General features: G+C 35.9%; 1 protein-coding gene and 1 pseudogene across 1 annotated transcript in view; both read left to right on the top strand.

The window, feature by feature from the left end:
• Nucleotides 1-26,365, top strand: part of PPFIA2 (PTPRF interacting protein alpha 2) — a 473,118-nt gene that overhangs the window by 129,516 nt on the left and 317,237 nt on the right.
• Nucleotides 12,120-16,752, top strand: LOC112654268 (40S ribosomal protein S10-like; annotated as a pseudogene).

The raw sequence follows: 26,365 nt of genomic DNA, 5'->3' as shown, positions 1-26,365 counted from the left end.
ATTGCTAGTTAGCTCTTGCTAATGGGAATAGGACACAATGAAAATGGATGTAGATCAAGATCACCTGGCTCATAGGTCTGGGTTTACAAATGAGGAAACTGAGGCTTAGAAAGCGTAAATAGCTCAGGATCAATACATTTTTATTTTTTATTTTTTTATCACTACATTTTTAATACAGCTTCATTATCTGATTGTATTTGTATGATTTCTTAAGCTGTCTTTGAGAATAAAAGTGCTCAGCTTATAAATACGTTAGGTAACCAAAATGAAATCCTTTTCTAATAGTAGTACTTTTCTAATAATAGTCTTAGATATTAATATTATATACTAAAATGTCTTTCTCTTAAAAATTATATTAAAGATAATATTTAGAGGGGCACCTGGGTGGCTGTCAGTTAAGTGTCTGCCTTCTGCTCAGGGCATGATCCGAGATCCTAAGATTGACCCCCATGATAGGTTCCTGCTTATACTCTCTCTCTCAAATAAATAAAAATCTTAAAAAAAAAAGATCACAGGAGAATTTCATTTTATTAAATTATTATATTAATTTTATGGATCATTGAATGTCCATAGTCTAAAATTAATAAATAACCATGGCAAATCTCCACTTATTTACTATATTTCTTGAATAATTTTATTGTAGCCAATATTGAATTTTCAGAAATCAAGATTTGCTAACAATTCACATTGAAGAATATTCATGGATATTTCATCTTGAAATATTATAAAGTGAATTTTATGGTATTAATAAATCCTCAAATCATTTCTTGTATACATATATAAAAAAATGTTAGTAGCATCATATATGGCCACAAGAGGGCAATCTATGAAAATAATTGAAATTGCAAGGACCGCAGCATTTAGTAAGTGGATGTTGTCAGCTACCTCTGATCATGAATTTAGCATGATTGTCAGGCTATATAAAGAGGTTCCATTTTAACCACACAGTATTTAATTTTAATCGAGACAAAATAAGTACTACAGTTTCCTTTCGGTTGTGATGTTTATAGCTATGCAGTAGATACATCCTGCGTGTGACACTGGAATAAGATTGCATTCTTATAGTAATGATATCTTAGAAAACAATTGTAGTCAACTATCAATACCATCCTAGGAGAGTGGCAATGATCAAAATAGCTCTCATTTGTAGAGATTTTCGCAGATTTTGATGACCCTTGCATAATCACTGATAAGGCCATTTCCTGCTTTGAAGCACATCATATAAGACTTAATGAAAAAAAAAAAGATCCCTTATGTATTAAAGCTATTTCGATAAGTAGAAGTAGATTGATTATTAATTTTATCTCTATCCCTATGTCTCACGGTAATGTTCCATAAGAATGATTACTTTTCACAGGATCAAAAAGGAAAAGGTGATTAGAGGATAAAGACTGGTTTAGCATACTGAATTCTTCAAAAATGTCTGCCCACACTACCTTCCCACCCCAACAATCCCCCAAATAATACATAGCATCGAAAATGTACATTCACTTTTGTTCTTAGGAAAATAACGCAATAGAGTCTTCCAATTGAATTTCTGGAAGCAGGTGTTCTTTATGATAGCATCACCTTAATTCCTGCCAAGAACATAATGTTCAGCACGCAATTCCAGTTTTATTAAATTTATTATTATGTGCAGTACTCTTCCCATTCCACCAAGACATACTGCACGGTGACTCAAACAGCTCAAAAGAGAATTTCTATTTATATCCAACATTGTGTTTATTTGGTTACATCCCTTAATTGTTAATATCATATAATTTTGGAATTTAATAAGCATGGAATAATAACAAATTTGTTACAGAATTATACTTTCGGTGGTATCTCAGACTATGTAATAATAAATTTACATGGAGATTTTATAAGTTGAAACGTGCTACATAAGTAGAAAACATCCCTCTGATGTTGAATGGAGAAAACTTGAAAATAGTTTTTTTTTTCAAACTATTTGAGAATAATTCTTTCAGATAGCTTTAAAGTTCTTTTTGACCTATGAGACATCCTCTCTACTACCTTTGAGGTTCCTATAATAGGTAGGGTTTATAAATTACATCGACAAACTTGGTATAAATGATAGCAGCAAGAGGTGGTGATCAAACATAGAAAAGGAGTAACTAAAACTAGATCCACATATTCTGCTCTGGAAACCAGACATTTCTGTCAACTAAGTAAGGTTCTGAGATTGGGTTTTTTAATGAAATCTGATAATGATTGCTAGTGAGAATGGTTTCTTCCTCTTTCTGTGACTTTTACATCATGTTTCTGTCACACATACTGAAGTGGTGGTGCAAAAACAATTATGGAGTATAAAAATAGAAGAGAGGGAAAAATCAGGGAATAGCAATAATGCTTAGAAAAATCCCTAGGGGGAAAAAAAAAAGAAAAGAAAAATCCCTAGAGAATGATAGAAATAACATATAAATGAAATCAAGGAATCTTTTTTAAAGTACTTACAATGTTAGTTATTTTAATTTTTTTTAAAGGTTTATTTATTTATTTATTTTTCATGAGACACAGGGAAAGAGAGGCAGAGACACAGGCACAGGGAGAAGCAGGCTCCATGCAGGGAGCCCAATGCAGGACTCGATCCCGGGACCCCAGGATCACACCCCAAGCAGACACCCAACCGCTGAGCCACCCAAATGACCCTAATGCAGTTATTTTCAAATAAAATGTCTACATACAATGTTCTCAGGTTTGTTTTATTACAGCTAGTTTACAGCATTAGAAACCATGACTTTAAAAGTTAGGTATCTTGCCCAGGGACACATAATAGCCATTATGCAGTGTAGCAGAGCCAGGATTTAACTCATACCATCCAAGTCCAAGTCCAGTTTGTGTGTGTGTGTGTGTGTGTGTGTGTGTGTGTGTGTATTTTGTTGCGGTTTGTTTGCTTGTTTTGCTCTTGCCAAAGTTCCTAAAGGAAATCTCTAAACCACCAGAATACTGGAGATCAACAAATTTCTGGATTATTCATACTGCTAAATAGAAAGAAGAGACAGAAGGAAAAAGGATGTAAAGAAAAGAAAAATAGAGTGAAAAAGCAAGAAAGATACAAACTGCCCGGATTGGAGATGGAGAAATTTTGATTTGGTGTCTGAGAGGCACCAAAGCATAATCAAGAAGTAGAAGCCACGTTTCCACACATAGGCCCTTACTCATCCTCCTTCTCCTGTAAAGCCTGCTCTACCCTTGCACTGTCACTTCTTGTGGTCAGTGCACAAGCTGGGTCTCACCCAGGCACAGAGGTGATTCAGGGCTCCCTCTCAGCTGCTACCACTACCTTAGTCAACTTTGGCCAAATTTCTAAAGCTTTTTCAGGCTTCTTTTCAGGCTCACTTCTTTCTTTTTCCCTCCCTCCTCCTTCCTTTTAAACAGAGAGATTTTTGCTAACCCTGGCAAAGGAACTAAGGAAGATCACGTCCTGACACCCTGTACTGATGACAGCAGTGTTGAGTTTTGATACATAGCCTCCAGATCCTTCCCATCACCCTGAGTTTTCCCGCTGTCTTGGAGTGCCTTCCAAAGAGATTTCAAATTTTGATAATGAATCTGAGCACTGTGTCTGAAGTCACACATGATTCTTCTAAATTTCATGTTTTGAGATGTAAATGTAAGCTTTGAATTACCCATTCACAGCTTTTTTTCCAGGGCTTAGGACATGTCCATGCAAATTGAATGTATCATACACAACCTTGACACATCAGAATTACTGAGATTGATAAGGTTAGACCCCAACCATGACCTGGATTAAAGTGTGTAAGTGCACTGATTTAGCTGTTAGGCACTAACCTGAGCCTGATTTTCTCTGCAGATTATACACAATTCTCATGAGCTGAACAGATGCATTTCTGATATCCCAGAAACCTCCTGTTCTTTATGTAGAACATACTTGCACAAATATATTCATATATATACAATATATATGTTCATACAGACATATATTGCATATATGTAATCTGTAGGGTTTTTTCTTAGAAAACTAAAATATTCAGTTTTATTTATTTTAGTGATAGTAGAGACATATCCTATACTGTCATTAATTTTTATTTAAACAACCGTATTTTTTAGCTATGTAAGTCCTCCAGTGGCTCAGGACACTCTTTGCAAGGTGATGGTGAGCATTTATGAATTCTAGTAAATTCTAGTATTACCTCAGAGAGTCAAACTGATTAATTTATTATGTCATAGCATTACTTCATAACATTACTACCTCCAAGCTTTAACAAACTGGCTTAATTTCATTCTACATGAAATTTGCCCGATTATTAACATTTTAACAGACTACATTATTCTGAAATTTTTTAATAGCATAGTTAATTGCATGTGGCCAAACTTCTTCCAGATTTTTTAATGATTTTTTAAATGAAGATTTTTTTCATTGATATAACATATGACTTGGAAGTTTTTACTTCTATCAAAATTCTGAGAAAGCCCAGAATTAGTAAAGGGCTATGTCATTGTCTTAATTCTGATTGCTGTCTATAGTAAAATTTGGAGAGGAAATTCCTTAAAATATTTTGTCATCACCCTTACCATAATTAGATATTGTATATAAAATTATGACCTGGGACAAATGCTAAAACAATGTGTAGGTTATAGGATTTGGTCTGGCTCTGAACCTAAGAAATTAATAATTAAGATATGAGGTATAAAGAAAGAAATGAGCATGTAACTATTCTGTATTTTTCTGGATCTGTAACTTTGCTTATGATTGTCATATGGTTTTCAACGAATCTAGGAAGACTGTATTTTGATATTTAGTACTTATAGATAATAAGATCCATTTTTTCCAAACCACCTGTCTCTTGCATTTCACCTGTTCCTTCCTATTCAACATTTTACATGGAATCTTTTCCCTTGGAAAGGAGAAGATATATTAATTGTGGCCCAATTAGTACAAAATAATATGACAAGTGATTCACTATAAGGATTGATGGCATAATGTTCTGATCAAGAAAATAATGAAAACTGTTTCTTTGTGGGGTGTGTGTGTGGTGTGTGTGTGTGTGTGTGTGTTAAATGCAGTTATTTGAGTAATGCCCCAGATGTAGCTTCCTTGTTTACAGAAGATAAAAGAGTACTAAGTAAAATTTGCCCTTTTTACCCCCAATATCACAGTCTTAGTTTCATCACATCTTAGGTGGAAAAGGATGTGGTTAACACTTCTCTATTCAAAATAGACTCCAAACTCAAAAACATGATATTTGTAGCTAACACATAATAATTTCATTTCCACAAAAATGTTTCTGGTATTGTGATTTATCTAACTTTAACTGTTTAAAAATCTTTGTATAAGTGCTTTTAACTAACACGTATCATAGTAACACATGCTCTGTATCCTCATGTCTGTAGTTCTTCACAACCATAACTATTCCAATCAGGAATTTTTCCAGTTAACCATTAAAGAAATATTGTTTCAACACTTTCTTAGCATAGAATACACAGTTAGGAATAAGGGTCTTTAAGGCTTACAGTCTCAATTTATAGCTAAAGAAAAAAATATAGATTTTTCTGTCACATTTTATGATCCAACCATCAATATTAGTGCTGGAGGTGAATAAGCCATTATCCATGCTCTTAAGAGGATGGTGAATCGAGGGAAATGAATATACAATATACAAATAATTTGTCATGTAAGAAATATAGATATAAGCCTTGTAATAAAACTATGGACAGAAAGATCTGGGACTGATGAGAAGGAGAAATTATACCACTGTTTGAATATAAGAATGAATAATTATTATGTTTATATTTTATATTGAATGAATAATTATACTAATTCATACAGGGATTGGTTGCAGCTATGATAAACAGAGTTATTTAGGATGCAGAATTTTCCTTTTCTCTCTTCCATTTTGCACACACACACACACACACACACGCATGGCCTTTTAAAAATTCAAAATGGTATATTTGTTTCTCTTTTGGATGACCTGCAAACTGAGTTTTAACTACCCATGGTTCCTTGTTGATTATATACTTTTGTTTTGTTTTGTTTTGATTTAACCTGCTTTGGCCTACTTCTAATTTAAGTAGCAAAACCTAATGCCACCCTTCCATATTTTAAGGTTTTCCTCCTTCCCTAATCACTGCTGATGATTATTGGCTTAGGTAAAATTAGAAAAATCAGTTCCTTAGCTCCTGCAATTTGTTTTGATTACCAAATGTTTTTATGTTTCTATCATCACCCAAAATGCAGTGTATTGTCTATAATTTGGGAGTAAAAAGTGCATATACATTTTAGGGCCTCTTACCTATGCAAGTCTATAATTCTATTATGCAAAGTAACTTGTTTCAGGTGAGCCTTTTCACTGACTTCCAGGGAATGGTATTGTCAGTGTAGCTTGTGTATGTTAACCAGTGTTCATTCATTCAACAAACATTCATTGAGCTGTGACTTATGTGAGGCTCTGTTCTAAGTGCTGAGGTTACAACAGTGAGCAAAACAAAATTCCCTGCCATTACATAATTTATGTAATTCCAGTAGAAGGAAAGAATGAGTTAGTTTCACATTATGTCAGGTTTTTTGGTAACAAATTTATATAAGAAAAGATCCAGATACATATCTAGATCATCAGGACATTTGTTCTTCTTTTGAATGTCTGGTTTTAGAAACTGAATCCACATGCCCATAGGATGCAATTGTGGGTATACTGCATACCCGGTCTGGAAACAGATTGTAGTGGGAGTCTTACTTTGCAAATGTAAGTTACTCTGACATCTTTGCAGATCACTTAACTGCTCACATTTGTAAACATCTTTTGGCCTTAGAAAAATTAATGTCCCAATTCTGTGTAGTCGATGATGAAGTTAATGGCATATCATTTTAGGTTATTAAAATTGCCCAAGATAGTCATTAATTTAATGAGCATTTATAAATAACCAGTTTGTATTTCTCATGACACTGATTCCTTTTTGTCTACTCTTTTAAATTAGTGCTATACATTTTGAGCATCTCTGTTTTCGCTATTTTGAATATCTCTTGAAAGTCTCACATCCCTAAATAAGCTAGAATATTTCTCTTGAGGGACCCCACAAGATTGCTTTCCTATTCACAGTTCCATTTAGTGCTGGCGGGAAGGCTTATCTCCTATTTGATTAAAATAGATTAATTTTGCAACTGTAAGCTCATTACCATGCCTCCTCTTCATTGTAACTTCTGTCTTTCCCAAGGTGCTTGTGGAAGAGCATACTCACCCTCTTGTTTTTCTTTTTTTAATTTTAAACTCTTAAATGCATCTTTTTTACCCCCTTACCTTAATGTGTTTCTGAAATGGATAAACCTCACTGAATATGTGTATTCTTATTTACATCAGGTTTAGTTTTCTTCTAAACTATAAACTTTTTCACATCCTTTTAATTATAATTTACTTAATCATATTGCTAGATATCCCTGGTTACCCTCAATATGCTGTCACTAGTTTTGGAGATTTTGCATATCTAGAGGGAAACAATGCATTGACAACCTGGGCACACTTTTTTTGAGGTCCATTTTCCCCAAACCTTCCTTGACTTCTGCAAATGCCAATTATTTTTACCTCTGAACTGGTTGTTTTTAAGTTTTGTTTTGTTTTGTTTTTTTTTAAGATTAATCTGTGTTTTTAAGTCATGTTTACCAAGGCCCCAGGACTCTGTTTAGATGCCTCAAGGGTAACTTCAGCAGACTCTAAACAAGTACTCTGATTCTGTTATCTCTGACACAGATCAAGAAATTCCACTTCTATATGTCTTTTATCTTGGGCTCCCCTATATAATTTCACTTAAAATATATTCTGTTTGTGCTTACCAGAGGGGAGGTGGGTGGAGGGATGGGTGAAGTAGGTGATGGGAATTAAAGAGTACACTTAACCATAATGAGCACTGAGTAATGTATTGAATTGTTAAGTCATTCTAATTTACACATGAACCTAATATAACACTGTAGGTTAATTACACTAGGATTAAAATTAAAAACAAAATAAAATATATTCTGTTTAGAAAAGAAAGTACCAATCCCTGAATTATAGCAACATTTACTCAAAGGACCTATACTGTACCCCATTGACATCTAGCACTCCCAGATTATTTGGGATATTGGCATTGAGCCCTGTATCGAATTACAGGCACATATATAATTCTGCTCTGGCCCTCCATTAAACTCAGAATGGGAAGATACTCATGTGATTGAACATCATCATCATGAATATCATCCGGTGACTTCATTGGTCATCAAAGTGGATTTGGTTGATCTAGTTGGCCAGGAAAATTCCACCTCTTTTTTCAGTCTACCTGGTTTGCTGTCCAGGTTCTCAGCTTGGACAAAGAGGCTGCTGTTGCTAGATAGGAGCCTGAGTGGGCTGCTCTACTGGTCAAACACCAATCCTAGTGTAATGCTTATTGGTCCCTCCTTTTGGGTTTTTCTAGCCCTTCTTCATTTCCCAGGACTCTTTAAACAATAAGTGTTTGTGAGGGTGTAGAGAAGAAGGAAGCCTCATGCACAGTTGGTGGGAAGGCAAACTGATGCAGCCACTATGGAAAACAGAATGAAGGTTCCTCAAAAAATTGAAAATAGAGCTACCCTATGATTTAGTAATTCCACTATTGGGTATTTATCCATGCTTTATTTTTAACTCAGAAGCCAGAATGATTCTTTTAAAATGTTAATCAATCACTTAATCATGTCTCTCCTCCAGTGAAGGCCTTCCAAAGTCTTACTTCCACCCTGCTTCCCTTCTTACTCAGAATAAAATCCAATGCCCAGTTAATGCCCTGTAACATTCACCATAATCTGGTTTACTGCTCTCACTGTGACTTCATCATCTACAGCTTTCTTGCTCTTGTACCCAGCTTGAGGACACCACTCTGCTTGTTCTGGAGTTCTACTCTGAGCATGCTACCACTTTATCACCTTTGTATTTCTTCTTTGTTCTACCCAAAACCCTCTTTCTTTGATGCTTCCGGGGCTAATTTCTCACCTCAAGTCTATCTCTGTTCAAATGTTGCTTTCTCATGAAGAGCTCCATGAGGAAAAGACTATTTTTTCTTCTGTTTTGTTCGCAGTAGAATCCTCAGCAGTTTATACAGCTTTAAGAACTCAATACAAACACACACACACCCACAGATATATATGTATATATTTTTTCAAACAAATAAATGACCGGTCCTTAAGTTCTTCCATTTAATATCTAAATAATATATCTACTTTGCTATGAGTAACTTGGTGCCCTTAACATTTCTAAAGATGTAAAAGGAGATTTTAAATTTGCCTACCATTTTGCAACAGACTTGTTGCTTCTGATTCATGCCCTGGGCTCCATTACATACTCTTGTTTCCACTCCTACCAGAATCTGCCCTCTGCTTGCTTAAACCTGCTTAACTCATGCATGGAAGCATCCCCATCATCTTCCTTCCCTACACTCTCATGGATGCAGCCTTTTATGAATAATTTTTGGAGACTAAAAAGCATTACATCACCAAACAGAAAACAGTTTAAAATCAATAATAGGCAAAATAGTTCATAAAGCTTATTGGCCATTCTCTGCCTCAGATTATATCTTTCTTGCTCTCATGTGAAATTTTGGGCATTTGTTTATATCTTTATAGTTCTAGATTTTAGTTATAGCCTAATTATCAAAGTACAAAAGTTGGTGACATTAATAAAACTTATGGATCATAAAAACTAATCAGTAGTTGAGACCCATTACTGCTCCATTTTGGATCAAGAGGAAAAATTTGAACCATATAAACTTATTGTTTAGAGCTCTCATAATCTTTTTCTTTGATATATAAGTTATAGATTTAGTTGTGAGATATTTAATCTTTGATATGTTTCTGCTTTATCCTCTTTCAATAAAGTTTTTCTTTTTCCATTTCTCTAATGAAGTTATCTTTACCAGTTTTCTTTTTAAATGGTTTATTTTATTTTGTTCATTGTCATAATGAAAATTATACTTTGTATTGTGAATATTAAGCTTTAATGAGTACTTAATTAAAATATGGATCTCACCGGGATGCCTGAGTGGCTCAGCGGCTGAGTGTCTGCCTTTGGCTCAAGGCATGATCCTGGGGTCCAGGATCGAGTCCCAGATTGGGCCTCTTGCAGGGGGGTCTGCTTCTCCCTCTACCTGTATATCTGTCTCTCTCTCTTTGTCTCTCATGAATAAATAAATGAAATCTTTTAAAATAATATGGATCTCACCATGCATTTACCTGTTATTCCTTTGGTAGAAACACTAAAGTTGCCAGAAAAACATTTTAACATTTGAATTGCAAAAGTAATGAAGATCATACTCAAATTTCTTGTAATAGAAACTTTTATGACATTCTCAAAAAGGAAATAACAGATTTTTAAAATATCTTGAAGTATATATATCAGAGATATTAACTAGTTCCATTCACTGTTCAATGCATATATGTGTATATATATATACACATATATATATGCCATATGTATGTACACATATGCATATGTATGTATATATATAAATGTGGCATATATATTAAGAAATATATAAATATCTACAAATCAGGCCATATCCAGGTAGAAAATCAAAGGGTGAGAAAAAAAAAACAACTGATTATTGTTTGTTGTGGCATTAGGGTGAACTGCTTTTTTTTTTTTTTTTTTTTTTTTTAGATTTTATATATTTATTTGAGAGAGGGAGAGAGAAAAGGGGGAGGGGCAGAAGAGGTGCAGACTCTCAGACCTCACTTGAGCAGATAGACAGATTTTGGGGAGGGGGCTCCAGGCCAGGCTCAAGGTGGGTGGGGCTTGATGGGGCTCCAGGTGCTGGTTGGGGGTGGGGAGCAAGCAGCTCAGTGCAGGACTCAGCGTGGAATCATGATCTGAGCTGAAGGCAGATGCTTAGCCCAGGCATCCCTTGGGTGAACTGCTTTTATTTTATTTTTATTTTTTTTATTTTTTATTTTTTTGTGAACTGCTTTTATAACTTCTGTGACCACTTAGGTTAAAAAGTTATATATCTAATATGCATGATTAACCTCAGTTTACAAATCTACTGCACTGACCCCTTAAGCACTGGGAATGAATGTAAGAGTTAATAAAACAAAAAAAATATTCTCATATAAAATGGATAAGTATGATTTTTCACAAATAGGGCAATGGAGAAAATAAAGCTGACTAAGGGAATAGAGTTGCAGTGTAAGAGCCAGTCATACTTTTTACCTTCTCTGTAGATAAGGACTTTCTTAAGTGCTAACATTTAAGCAAACCCTTAAGTAATGGATGGAGGAAACCATTTGAATATTGGGTGGGCTGGGGAGAAAGCCAGGCAAAAGAAATAGCAGTTGCCAATACCAAGAAGACAACATGCTTAATATGGGATTTGAAGTCACAGCTATCTAATCCTTCTTCCCTTGCTCTAGTTCCTGTCCCACCCCTACTGCTCTACTTCTTTCCATTGCACTTATCCCCTTCTGACATACAATATAATTTACTTATTGTGTTGGTGGTTTCTTTCTCTCACTGCAGTTAAAGCTCTGCAGAGAAGAGTTCTGTCTCTTGTGTTCACTAGTGTATCCTAAATGCCTAGAATAGCATTCAACTCATAGCTTGTACTCAGTAGATCTTCATGGTATTAATTGGCATTTATTTTGGAAACTTCAAGGAGATCGTGTGGCAGTGAACAGTATATAGTGCTGTATGGCATGAGGAGAGAATGCCAGGATCAATAATCGTATGGCTTTATAAGTCACAGAAGAGACTTTGTATTTTCTTCAAAGTGTGATAGGAAGCTTCTGGAGGGTGGAGAGCAAAAGAATGGAATGGCCTGATTCACATATTTATAAATACCAATAGGCTGCTGTGTGGAGAATAGTCCACACTCTCCAGCAGTTCCAAGTGTGTGGACAAGCACACCAATATGCTAATAACTCACCTATTGCTGACCTTAGTAAGGGCCACAACGAAGGACAGACTAATTTATGAGGATAGAAGGATTCTGGACTGGTAAGACTTCATAGGTGAGGGGCACTGGAGTTGGATCTTGAGTATGAGTAAAAAGAAAATTTCAGGCAGCAGAAAATAATTGGGCAAAGAATAGATGCAGCACAATCTATGGGTAGAATAAAGAAATTTGGAAAATAGGTTTGGATTCTGAGTACTGAGAAGGTGATAATGACAGTAAGTGCTTTAAATACATTTTCACTTAATTTTTACAAAACCCCAATGAGTTAAAACCTATTTTAATCCCCTCTTCTCAGAAAACTGAGGCCCAGAGAAGCTAAGTCAAAGCTTTATTCAACAAGAAAGAAGAAGCATGGAGATTTGAGCTTGGATCTGTTTGATGCTCAATCCCATGTACTGAGTTGGTGCTTGAATAATAATACAATCAAAATTCAAAAAATTATTCAATTCCTTGCTTCTAATCAATTCAATCCAATTAATATTTATTTTGCATGACTGGGGCTGCTAATGTGTATAATGTTGTCCAAGGCACCATAGTCATGTTACTGGTTATGGTCCTTTTTATATTAAAGCAAAGCATTTATAATAAGAATTTCTGTCTTTGTTATGAAATGTTAATATTTATGTTCCTTTCATTTATTTATGTATGGTTAATGTCAAGCATGAGGCAGATAAATTGAAGAAATTAATGCTTGCTCATAATTTATCATGACATAATAAACTCTTAATTCTGTGTCTCCTTGGCCTTGTAATCAACAAGCTGAAAAACTGCGACTTGACCGTAGTCATTTAGATATCTACAGTTCCACTTAGGAGGTTGTGTTCCAGGACATAATAACAACTTTTAATAATTCACTAATATTCACATTCATTTATTTTTATTTATTTATTTATTTTTTATTCACATTCATTTAGAAAGAATTTCTGCTGAGGTTATTTCCCTAAGTGGCGTTTAAACTTTTCATTCCTTATGTAGTTATTGGACTGAAGGATATACTGATAACACACAACTGGTCACATGACCTGGTCTTAGACAAGAGAAGAAACATTAAAAATGGAATTTAGGGATCCCTGGGTGGCGCAGCAGTTTGGCGCCTGCCTTTGGCCCAGGGCGTGATCCTGGAGACCCGGGATTGAATCCCACATCGGGCTCCCGGTGCATGGAGCCTGCTTCTCCCTCTGCCTGTGTCTCTGCCTCTCTCTCTCTCTCTCTGTGACTATCATAAATAAATAAATAAATAAATAAATAAATAAATAAATAAATAAAAAATAAAAATGGAATTTAGTGGAGAAAAGGTGAAAAGATGGACTTCTCAAAGAAGAAATATTAGCCAATGGCTTTGAGGATAAGCATATACCACATCAGTGCTTCTCGATCTCATTCACATTATAGCACAAATAGGAGATCATATTTTTACATTATATTAGTGTAGATGGAGCAGGGTGCCCAGGCCTAGTATTGAGTATTGTGGGAGCTCTGGGAGTCCCAGGATGTAACGAGTCACCCTGAAGCTGAGAGACTGCTGCTTCAGTACACCTGTAATCTATTTGCAACACACTTGCTGGGAAGCTCTGTCCTAGTTAGCTCAGAATGATTCATGGCATGACCAAGAAAAGCAGGACATTTTTATCTTTCTTATGTTCAGTTGGACTATAAAAAAAAAAAAAAAAAAAAGAATTCACTACATCAGCTATCCCTTAATCCTGTTTGCACACTGAAAAAAAAAAAAAGTCCTGGGGAGATTTAGAAAAATACTGTTTTGGCATCCTTAAACTAATTAAATCAAAAATCACTAGTGGTGAGGCCCAAACATTGGTATTTTTTAAAGCACCATAGAGGGTACTAAGAATATTCCACTGTACTGAATGATCACTAGTGCCTTCTATATCTCTAATCATCTAGGATTTTAAGTGATGTTAGAAGATAGTCTATAGCAACCTAAGTTTGGAGAAGCCAGTAACTATATGGGTGCTATATATGGGGAGAATTATGGAAAACCCACAAAAGAGACTGTCTCTCAGAAAAGAGATTGCAAGACACTGCTAATGATGCCTAAGAACATCCTCCTAGACTTAAAGTTGCCAGGAAGCCTCCCTTTCTCCTTGAGACAAAATTCAAGTGGAAGCATCAGTCTCAGACTTTGAGATGAGAGAAAAAGAGAGGAGAGGGACAAATACATGTGAGATTGTAAGGCAAAGAATTTCAGTTTGAAGCAACCAGCTGTGACTCCACAGCGAATAAGTGAGGAAGCAGTGAAGAGAGGCCTTGCCAGACTGGAGAAAGGTTTATTGGACTGCTGGGGTGGTGGGGCCCAGGCAGTACCAGTTGAGGTTGAGGATGGCGAGCTTGTCGGCACATCGATGGTCTGATGTGCTCCAACAACACACATCGGCTCAGAGAAGCTGGGGAATCGGATTAAGACAACTATTTACTGAGTGGGTCAAACAAAAGTATCTTAAGAAAATAGGCTGAAGGTATTGGCAAGAGAATGAAAGATACAGTAGACTGTGGATTCTTGGTTAGGTTTGGAGAGACTGAAAATAGGAATTGGCTGATAGATTGGGACAAACCTTGGTCCAGTGATATTTATTTTCATGATGTCTAAGAAAAAATGTGGTGAGAATAAGAGAACATGTGAATGGGAGAAAGGGAAGTCATGTTCTGGGGAACACCTTCTCTTCCACTCCAGGTGGCAGGACTCCCATTAGAGTAGTATTTCTGGCCTAATTTGTACTCCTCCAGGAAGAAATGGCTTCCCTGATAGATGAGTCTCATAGACTGAACTGGGCATGAGTGACTCATCCCCTTTGGCCCTTCTGTTATCAGTCTGTGGAATGGCCTCCTCCCCAGAGCATGCAGTCTAAAGTGCTTTCTGCCTTGCTGGAAAAAACTAGCTTCTAGCAACACACCCATTCATAGCCACAGCCCTTAATTGAGGGAGTGAAAATCAATGGATTTGTTTGTATATCTAAGCTGTGTTCTTTAATACAGGCATATTTTAATATTCTCTCTCTCTCTCATTTACATGACACTTTCTTACCATTCTCTCACTTCAAACATTCAATACTCCCTTCCCTAACCTGACTGTCAGTGAATGTCTCAGCTTCCTAAGTTCCTGAGCACTTACACAAACTCCCCGCACTATAATTACCAGCCAGGGAACCCACATGCTCTGTCTTCCCACCTTTTATCTTCCCTCTGAAGTCAGTCTTTCTTGCATAGATTCTATCTCCTGTCACAGACTGAAGGACACTGCTTCAGAAATTCATCCCTTTCTATCCCACCTCATAATTTTTTACCTTATCCTGGACCCTTTCCCGTAAGCACAACTTTTTGTAATTTCTCTCCTTCCTTCCTTTGTCAGCTAGTGTCCCATTTATTTGGTTCCTTTTACAAAAATATGCTTTAAAAGTATGGTATAAACACACTGTCTTCAATTCCTCTCCTCCCATTTCATTTTAAATTTATATCAGTGAGGCTTTTCGAGTGCCATGCATGCCCCTTTCTTTCCAGCCCCGGCCCTGGGGACGTAGCAGCCACCAAGGTGTTGATGCCCAAAAAGAACCGTATTGCCATGTATGAACTCCTTTTCAAGGAGGGAACGATGGTGGCTGAGAGGGACGTCCACATGCCTAAAAACCCTGAGCTGGAAGACAAGAATGTGCCCAATCTTCACATCATGAGGGTCACACAGTCTCTCAAATCATGAAGCTATATAAAGGAACAATTTGCCTAGAAACATTTCTGCTGGGAAAGGTCTGCAGTGTCTCTGCGATGACCTCCACATGCCACCTGGGACTGGGCCTGCCACTCTGCACCACACCATCCTGATACTGGCAGGCCACAGCCCAAAAGTCCAGAGGGAGAGCAACGGGCAAGACTCACGCAAGGGGAAGCTGACAGCTACACCTCCAGACCAAGCCCTGGTGCCAACAAGAAAGCTGAGGCTGTGTCAGCCACTGAATTCCACTTCAGAGGAGAATTTGGTCATAGATGTGTCAGCCACCTCAGTAAAGTTGGAGGAGATTGTTTTTATGTTGAATGAATCCATAGCCAGAGCCAAAGAAGAGGCTTTTCTCCCAACCACCTGCTAACGCCAGCCTCCACAGTGCTAAATCTAGTGGCCAGTGTTCCTTGTCTTAATTGCTCTCGCAGCAGCATTTGACAGAGATGATCACTCTTGCCTACTTGATTCATGTTAATCTCTGGACTTCTAGGATACATCCCTCTCTTCGTCTCCCTGTACCCCACTTCATTGATTTGTTCCTACTCATTCTCCTCTGTTGGCTCAGGACTCTTATTGTTGGAGTGCCCTAGGGCTTGGGTTTGGGCCACTGCTCTTGTCTATTTGCATTTACTTCCTGATGACTTCATTCCAGTTTTTTGGTTTTCTGTCTGCATGCTAATGTGGTCTCCAGATTTGTATATTCAACTGCCAACGTGACATCTCTATTTAGATGACTAATAGAAACTTCAAACTCAACATGTGCAAAATTGAGCAACTGAATTTTTCCCAAACCTGCTTCTGTGGTTTTGTCATCAGCTAGACCTGGTTTCAAATGATGGGACTTTCCTAATTGTCTAAGTGTGATCTTGGACAACTTCTATTTCTCTAAGACTTTGTTTCCTTATATATAACTGAGGAATAAATACCTCCTTCAGAGGGTTTTATAAAAACCAAGTCTGGCTTCCCTGTAATATTATTCAATAAATGGCAACTATTGAGCTATTATTCTTGCTTTTAATGAAAATAAAACAGGATAGTGATTGGCTTTGTCTTTCAAATGCAATTCTTGGAAAAAGTAAAATTAAGGAGAAAATAAAGTGCTTGCTACCATGGCAACTGAGGTAATAGAGAGCTTAAAGATTAAGAAATGATAGTCTGAAGATTGCTTCAGTCTACTACTCAGTTTTGACTAATATTGCCTTTGTTTCTGTAATTTTGTAATCTTTCTAATCTTAAATTTGGGATTGTGAGCGGAGTGTCCATCCATATAAATTAACATTTTTTAAATGTTCTATTATTCCAAGATAGCTATGTTAACCTTTTCCTAAAAGCCTTTGCATAGAATTGGTCACTATCATGACTCTTCTCTTCCTCTTACCCTATCAGTTAAACCTATATCTTCTGAGATGGTGTAAACAAAGTATTTAACATGAAGTGAACTATAAGAAGAGCATTAGGATATCTGCTCGGCCTGCTAAAAACATACCTTTCTTCTTTGTCTTTAATGTGATTTTCCCCCAATACTCTCTGAATGGGTGATGGAGATGAGTTTATCTGTATGTACATTTGAGTGAGTGGATACATGTAAGTTTGCAAAGTTATTTTCCAATCTATTTTATATTTTTAAAGTATATTTTTGAAACTGCTATTTTTATTTTTAATTTTTATTTATTTAAGATAGTCACAGAGAGAGAGAGAGAGAGAGGCAGAGACATAGGCAGAGGGAGAAGCAGTCTCCATGCACTGGGAGCCCGACGTGGGATTCGATCCCGGATCCAGGATCACACCCTGGCCAAAGGCAGGTGCCAAACTGCTGCGCCACCCAGGGATCCCATGCGCCACCCAGGGATGCCTAAACTGCTATTTTTAAAAATCTGTTTTCTAAACTACTAGGCAGGATTATTTAATACAAACAATATGGGTTGGTAGTTAAAATATCTGGAGTTGTACATTCTCTTTTTTTACTCATTTATTTGCCAACAACTTGACTAATTTTTTAAAAATCTTATTTATTTATTTATTTATTTATTTATTTATTTATTTATTTATTTTTTATTTGAGAGAGTGAGAGCATGAACAGGGGGAGGAGCACGGGGAGAGGGACCAGCAGACTCTGCGCTGAGCAGGGAGCCCAACGTGCGACTCAATCGCCCGAACCTGAGTTCATGACCTGAACCGAAATCAAGAGTCAGATGCTTAACTGACTGAGCCACCCAGGCATCCTTCGCCAACGAATTGACTATTATTATGTAGGAAGCAGTGCCTTCAGCCCACACTTTGAATATTAAATATACCACAAATTAACTGTAAGAATCTGGGAATAAAAATAAGCATTTTTTAGTTCTCAGGGCTAGTCAGAAAGTCAAATGAGATAACTACCATTAAAATACAACCCATAAAAAGAGAGAAGCAAAACAGCCAGAGGATGATTTGTTTCAAGCATTTCCCAAATATTTATTGGATGTATACTCTATGCTGTGCATTGTGTTGGTTCTTATTAGTATAGACAAGAAGTTCTATATAAGACAACTTTTGCATACTAAGGTATCTTATTTCATTTCAAACTTTAGAAATTATGTTTCCTGATATAAAAAACAAATTCAAAATTCTTTATTAGTGACCAAGAATTTTTTGTATCCTGATGCAATGATTATAGTGTATAGTATAGTAACAGAGGACATATATGGAAACTGGACAGTAAATAAAGTATGAAAATATAGATTTATCCAGAGTAGCAATCTTGGCCAAAAATGACTAAAAATTTTGCCAATTTCTAGGGAAAAGTGAACTTAATATCAGAACCGTACTATAGAATAGAACATGGGGGAATCCCTGGGTGGCTCAGCGCTTTAGCGCCTGTCTTAGGCCCAGGGCGCGATCCTGGAGACCGAGGATTGAGTCCCACATCAGGCTCCCTGCATAGAGCCTGCTTCTTCCTCTGCCTATGTCTCTGCCTCTGTCTCTCTCCTCTGTGTCCTTCATGAATAAGTAAATAAAATCTTTAAAAAAAGTAAAAAAAGAACATGAAGGGCACATCCAAGTTTAGTCCATATGTAGTTCTTATGCCATAGAATGGACCCAATATTTCTCAACTCACTCTATTTATGTTTATAAAAGTCAGAACTCAGAAATCCCTTCAGGTGTTATAAAAAACTATGTAGGCATCTGGTATTCACAGTGATAGATGAAGAATAACATCCTGTCATAGAACTTTACTGTGATTTTTGTAAAACTAAGCTAGTGACGTATATTTTAGGATGTGAGATAAACTTAACGAAATATAGTAAAATTATTGTGTCATAGAATTATAGAGTTCCAATCAATCAGTATTTTTCTGTTGAAGGACCAAAACAAAGCAATACTCAATCCTGAATTTCATACAGTATAGTATTTTTGATTTAAGCATGAGGGTGTTTATGAGCTATTATAATACATGTAAATATTTGTGAAAAAATGTCAATCAAGCGAAGAGAAACCAAAGTGCGAAGAAGAAGGAGTATGGACAGAAGGTACCATTTTAAAATGTTCTAATTTGAGTTTTGAAGACAATATATATGTAGGTATGCTTGTGCATGTATATGCACATATGTGTATGTATGTATATATACATATGTATGTATAATGCACACACAAAACATGCATACACATAAATATTTTATGATGTTAAAAAACATTATCATCAAGATGTGGATTGAAGGCAAATTTAATATTTTCATCTTGTTATAAGTGGAAGCTGATGAATTTCAATATGCTTGATTTGTATTAATGTATTTAGCCTGTGTGACTACAAATCTTGAGGGATCACAAAGGATTCTAAGTACTGTCTTTATTTGAGACACTCTCAATGAATGGTTAGGTAGCTAAAATGAATCTCTTGAACTTGGAAGAAAGTCTGAGGTTTAGAAGTTTTGTTGGGGGATCCCTGGGTGGCGCAGTGGTTTGGCGCCTGCCTTTGGCCCGGGGCGCGATCCTGGAGACCCGGGATCGAATCCCACATCGGGCTCCCGGTGCATGGAGCCTGCTTCTCCCTCTGCCTGTGTCTCTGCCTCTCTCTCTCTCTCTCTCTGTGACTATCATAAATAATAAAAAAAAAAAAATAGAAGTTTTGTTGGTTGTTGTTTTTTAATTGGGATCCTCCAATGCAAGATCTCACTGTGAGAATTGATTATACTGTTGGATGGAGTATCTCATTGGCTTGCTACAAATGCAGTGTTTCCTCTCACTTCACCTGCCTTTCATTTCTATTCTAACTATAACAGGTGTCTGGCACTGCATTGCTCCTCAATAAAAACTTGTTGAATAAATGAATGAATAAATGAGTGAATGTACAAACCCTACAGACTTGTATACAACCAGCTGTGACTGTCAAGAAGAAGACTCAGAGGCAGGGTGTAAACTTAGAGTGTTGGCTATCTAGATAGGGTCATCTTTGCTGAATCTTATAGAAGTCATGAAGAGAACGAAGCAAATATAGTTAGAGGTGCATAAATATGAATATATATTTAGTAGATAGATAAGATAGATAATCTAGCTGGCAATATGTACCTAACTAGCTTCCACATGCCATCCATATGGATCACTAGGATGTATTGCCCATCTGGACTGCAAATTTCACTCCATCTGGCATGACTTCTAACTGAATGCTTGGCTAGAAAATTCTTTGTTATCCTATAGTGTGATGGTGTAAATTGTAGTGATATCTCTCCTTCTTGTCCTCCTCCTCCTTCTCCTCTGTTCCCTCACTCCTTCCCTTTCTCCTTCCCTCCCTCTCTCTTCCTCTCTCTTGCTCTTCCTGTTCTTTGTCCAGTATGGCATTTTTTCCTCTGAGCATTTATCAGGAACTAACAGCAAATGAACAGTCCTCTCAGTGTATTTCTTTAATTCTCCAAATTCTTATCACTCTAACAAAGTTTTGAGCTACTTATCCAATACCCATAAATGAACAAAAGAAAAGATGTATTGAATTGGTTGTCTTGAAGCGGAATATATCTAACAGTTATTTATTTAAAAAGTTCTATTGAAAGGCTATAAAAAATGTGTTAGCTGAATCTTCCTGGCAGTATATGACATAGTAGGCTCTAAAATATTTTTTTTGGAACTTTTTATAAAACCAAGCTGATAACATACATTTCAGAAGGCTTAAGAGTAATTATTCTCAGAGGCTGAAGGATATATTAGATGACTTCTGGGAATCTTCTCCGTAAGTCTATTAAGAACAAGCGTCTGGCTTCAGGACTTTTATTTTACTCATTTTTAAGAAAGTGTAATTGAGTTATCCTTTTACTTTTTCATCTTCAATTTCTTTCTGTAAAAATTCAAGTGGTTGAAATAGCTGAAATTAAACTTTCTAGAGTTAATATTCTTAATTTACCTCTCTGGAGAAAAGATGTATCTTGAGAGATTTTGGGGGGGTCGTCTGTGTGTAGTAATTAAAATGGACGTGTTATTTATCTTTTATATGGTTGGTAGACATTGCCCAGAAACTAATGTCTGCTGCCATAAGCACATTAAATTTTGTTTCACATAGTAATATTATACTGTATACTTTTTACTTTCAAGTTAATACTTAAAATAGTCTTATTATAAATTAAACTCAATCAAACTAAGAATGAAGTTTCTTGACAAGCCAAAAAATCTTGGAAAGCTATTTGGAAAACTTAAGAAAGATGTCAAAATATACTAACCAAAAGTATGAAAATATGTCTCTACATTTCATATATTTTTGAGACAAGAATGTTCTGACTTTACTTGAGTTCATAGAAATAGGGTGTTAACCAGACTAAATCTCTTTACTAATTTCACTTGAGAAAACGCTTATTATGAAAAACACATCTAACGGAGTTACCTCATATGCCCTGAAATGTTTTCAGCCATATTTCCCAAAACATTCTGTGACAACCTGTATCTTTTCATGCATTGACCCTTCGCTTTGGAAAGTCTTTAACCTCCTGCTCTTGCTAGGGTCACTTTGATATATCCTGTGAATTAGGTGCTTTTCAGATTAAACTCAATCTCCTTTACGTGAAGTCAGTCATTAGCACTTATTAAACTGCATTTCAGTTGCTTGCTAGTTAATAACCTCTTACTAGTTGATGTCCTTCCCACCAAATTTAAAGTTCCATGAGGACAGAGACTATCTTTTATAATTATTCTTCTAGAGCCTGGAAACAGTACCAGACTTCTACAACCACAATGGACAGGGCGAGATTCTGCATCCTTTTAATTTTCAAACATAGACACCACTTTCACTTTTGCTAAGCAGGCAGAGAAAGAAAGTTGAGTTGTCTTCAAATAAACCTTCAGAACAATGATCTACTGTCATCATAAATAGCCCACTTAGAAAACAAAAGTTTGGAAAGGAATGTATGCTTTGATAATTTCCACAACATTTAGAGTAAAGCACTGTATTTAAAATAGTTATATGTTAATACTATTTATCCTTCCAGCTTCTTTCAACATTAATTCATACTGCCTTCTTTCCCCTCCCCACACAAAAACTATGGAAAAGAAAAACTTGTACTCTTCTTGGCCAGAAAGTTTCAGAATTGCTAAAATAGTTTGTTGGTTGATGCAAATTCAGCAAATATATGAGATTATATCAGGAATATATAATATTACACCAGAAATATTTGATTTATTGGCCCCTTTAATAAGAAATCTAGTGAATCGTCTGGTCTATATTATATCAGAACTAATTAACAGATAAGCATAAAACACATGGAGATTTTTTTTTGAACCATAATCTATTTGGAAAAAAAAATCCTTAAAAACCTGGGTTCTGAAGAAACTTCACAGTTGTTTTTGAGATTTATTTCCACTAATAGCTTTTTTAGGAGCACGACTTACATGGTACCACTCACAGGACGAAATATCCCAACATGTATCCTTGAGTATGAAGAATCAAAATTGTTCACATAGATCACGGATTACCAAAACTAGTATGCTTATATACTTATTTGAGAATCAACGAATCCCATGTGGTTAAAAAACCAGAAGGGAAAAAAGGATTATTTTGAAAAATATAGTACTATGGCTGCTTAAATAATCATGAAAAAAGAAAACATGTTTTTTTCAACTTAAATTGCAGTGGTAGAGATATAGTTAATAGTTTTAGCAACAGGGTAATTCCTGCAGGAGAAAAAAAAATTATACTTTATTTATTTATTCATGATAGACCTAGAGAGAGAGAGAGAGAGGCAGAGACACAGGCAGAGGGAAAAGCAGGCTTCATGCAGGGAGCCTGATGCGGGACTCGATCCCGGGACTCCAGGATCGCACTCTGGGCCAAAGGTAGGCGCTAAACCACTAAGCCACCCAGGGATCCCCCCCAAATGTTTTAAAAATAGTCATTTGAGTGCTCAAAAAACAAAAGGACGGGAGCACATCAAAGGGAAATAGGAGCCAACCTCAAGGAGCTCTCTGTGGCCAAAGCTGGGACCATTTGAACATCAAAATAAAATTATATTTTTTATCATAACCCCAAGTATAAAATTAATATATCTGAATCCATACTGATACAAGTAAAAGCTTGAAAAAATAATTATACACAAGGCAAATCTTCTCTATAGATGAATTCTGTTTAATGTGTATAAACACCACCCTCCTCAGGAAGTAAAGGTTAATTTCACCACTTTCTGTCACTTCTTTGAGGATATACTAGACGTAGTGGCCAACTCCAAAGAGTAGAGTATGGAGAGGAGAAAAATAGTAACTTTACAGTAGAGAAATCTGGCAAATACCACCTTGCCAAGCCATGGTTAATATCACTAGGAATACATGTGGATATCATGGACTCCCATAATGATGGGATGAGCTCACTTCATTGATAGTATATGATGAGAAGGACACTTTGCCTCTGTGGTATTCTTCCCACAAGCCCACAGCTCAAGTCAAATCATGAGGGAAACATCAAATAAAATTAATATAGGCATCAGAGCACGATAGCCTGTGGGATTCTTGGCCAGTACTTGTTAGTCTTCTAAAGATCATGAAAAACAAGGAAAAGTTGAGAAGGTGTCACAGACCAGAGGAAACTGGGGAGACATGGAAACTAAATAAATGTGATACCCTGGATTGGAACCTAGAACAGAAAAGAGACATTAACAGAAAGACTAGTGAAATCCAAGTGAAGCCTGGGGTTTATTTGATGATAATTTGCCAATATCAGTTATTTAGTTTTGAAAAATATGCCGTAGTAATGTAAGATGTTAACAATTAGGGAAATCGGGTGAGTGGTATATGGGAATTCTCTGTTCCATCTCTACAACTTTTCCATAAATTTAAAATTATTCTCAAGTTAAACATTTGTTTAAAAATCATCTTCTTAAAAAAAATCACCTTCTTGTTTATTTAGCAGCTTGCTGGGTAAATAACTACCTACTTGCTGAATTTACCAGAGTGTGGGACTATCTAAGGAATTAAGAATCCTCTTTCTGCTTCTTCCTCATTGATATTGTAAATTTGAATCATAATTGGAGAATAAAAGATATAAATGAATAATAATTTAAGTTTTGAGAGCCCATCATAATCATTTTCTTTATTATAGTCTTCAGGTTCAAAGCAGGTGGTTCCTGGTTCTTAATTATGTATAACTGCCATCTTAGGTACATTTACAAAGACACCACTTTTGGCTCATTCTCATCTCTGTTCTCCTGAAGTCTCCACCTTTGAACCATGTGTAAATGGAGCATTTATTTTTACCTCTAAAAAGTGTAAAGTCATCTGAATATGATCTTTTTTACAGACTGAATAATTTGTGTTAAAAGACATAAAAAATGAACATGATTTGCAGTGTAGTCTAGATCTTTGCAGTTAATGTTTTTGGATATTGAGTGAAAAAAATCTTCATGTATACAAAAGATTTTTTTAAATTTGTTTTCTATATACGAGAGATAAAGTTTTGACTTTTTAAAACAAGTGTATTGTGCTTCCTAAGTCATTAATTGTGAAACTTAGTGAATTTTTGAGTTAAACTGGGGGAAGGAGAGTCTCGATTATGCCCATATTGTGATGTTCTTTAAGAGTTTGGAAAAGTAGAAATATTTTGTGCATTTTATTTGATAATGTTCCTAGTATTGTATGGCTTTACTGAATCGTATGCCTTGAGCCTTAATGTTCTAGCCAGGTTATAATATGTTTTGATCTATAAATTTAAAAAGAACTCTTCATGTTGAAAGAAAAGGATCTGTACAAAAGTCTAAAATCTTGCTGAATAGACTGGGAGTAACAAAGAGAAACATACAGAAATGAGAGTGATAGAACAATAATTTGTTCCTAAATACGGCTTTAAACAGCATATGAACATGCTTCAGGTTAGTCAGAAGAGGTCCTCTGAATTACACTGTGCATGCTTCCCTGAAATGAAACTGTATGTTATTGGTTAACCAGGATATTTAGCATAATCACTCTGCTAGACTGTGGTGGAGGGAGGTGATTATCATTGAGAACAGATGGGCAGGTCCACAGCACTGCCAGATTCTGCACAAGCTCCATTTATTGTTGCTTCTTGCTTTTTCGCTTCTGTGTTTTAATTTTTCAAAAAAACCATTTTATGTTTTAAAGAACTCGCTGCACAAAAGGTCGGTGGCTGATAACCTTTCAGCTTAGATTGCAAACGTAGGAGAAAGATTCAAAATGCTATCACTGTGTATCTATGAAGGATGGGACAGATTTCATTTTACCCTCTAGCCTCCCTCAATGCATGCACGGATTTATCTGTACGCTAAGCTCTCTGCTCTGCATCTGTAGCTCCTTGTGGATTATATTGTCTCTGTGATCAGAAATGATTTTCTCGGATATGAACACCGTTTCTGGCTCCCCCAAAGTGCATCCTCCTAATGGGACCCGGTTTTATACTTTCCAAGTAAGTGTGTTTTAAATGGCTTCACTACTTAGGAAGTTAATGTATAGTCAAACTTTTAATAAAAGGGCATAAAAGCAAAGGAAAACTGCAGAGTGTGAAAGTGTTAAAGAGGATGTAAGAAGTGGATAATGTGCATGTCAGTGTAATCTATTTTTTTTAAATATGGAAATAGTATGGCACTAGGATTCTCTGTGAATTCAAGCAAAATAATAATGAACACTTAATTTTCACAGGGTTTTTATTTATTTATTTTTTCACAGGGTTTTTAAAAATTGCTACTGTATCATCCTTGAGGGTTTATGAGATGTGTCTCCTGATATTGTTATTTATGGCTCTCATATGGTGAACATTACAGAGTTAACTTCTCTTATATATTACAGAGGGAATAGAACTAAGAGACATATTATGGAACTTTGAACACTGTCTCCTCTGGGCTTAGAAAAACATTTTATATTTTATATACATAGCATAACAAAATTTCTGTTATTTAATTTTTTACATGTGCAATATATGAGCAACAGTAATATAAGAGGTTTAAGTACCACGTTTAGTATGCTTTAGTATTTGAGATAAAGTAGAAACTCATTAAGATGGAAGATTTTCTGTGTTATCAGAAAGTCAAAATGATTTATAATATAAATATGAATAAGAGTTACAAAGCTGTTACCTACTAAACTGTATTTCAATTGCCTGTGAATAAATCAGTCATCAATCTAGAAAATGGTTAAGTCTAAACTAAATCAGATTCTTCCTCATTTTTATCCTCAAACTGTATCTTCTAGTACTAAGGTTTACTTTGTAATTTAGTCATATCATCATTACATGAAAAGGGAAAATGAAAATGAACCTCTTCTGTCTGTGTATTT

Source organism: Canis lupus, chromosome 15 (genome assembly GCF_003254725.2).
Source record: "Canis lupus dingo isolate Sandy chromosome 15, ASM325472v2, whole genome shotgun sequence".
Taxonomy (NCBI): domain Eukaryota; kingdom Metazoa; phylum Chordata; class Mammalia; order Carnivora; family Canidae; genus Canis; species Canis lupus.
This window is presented reverse-complemented; position numbering and strand designations above follow the sequence as displayed.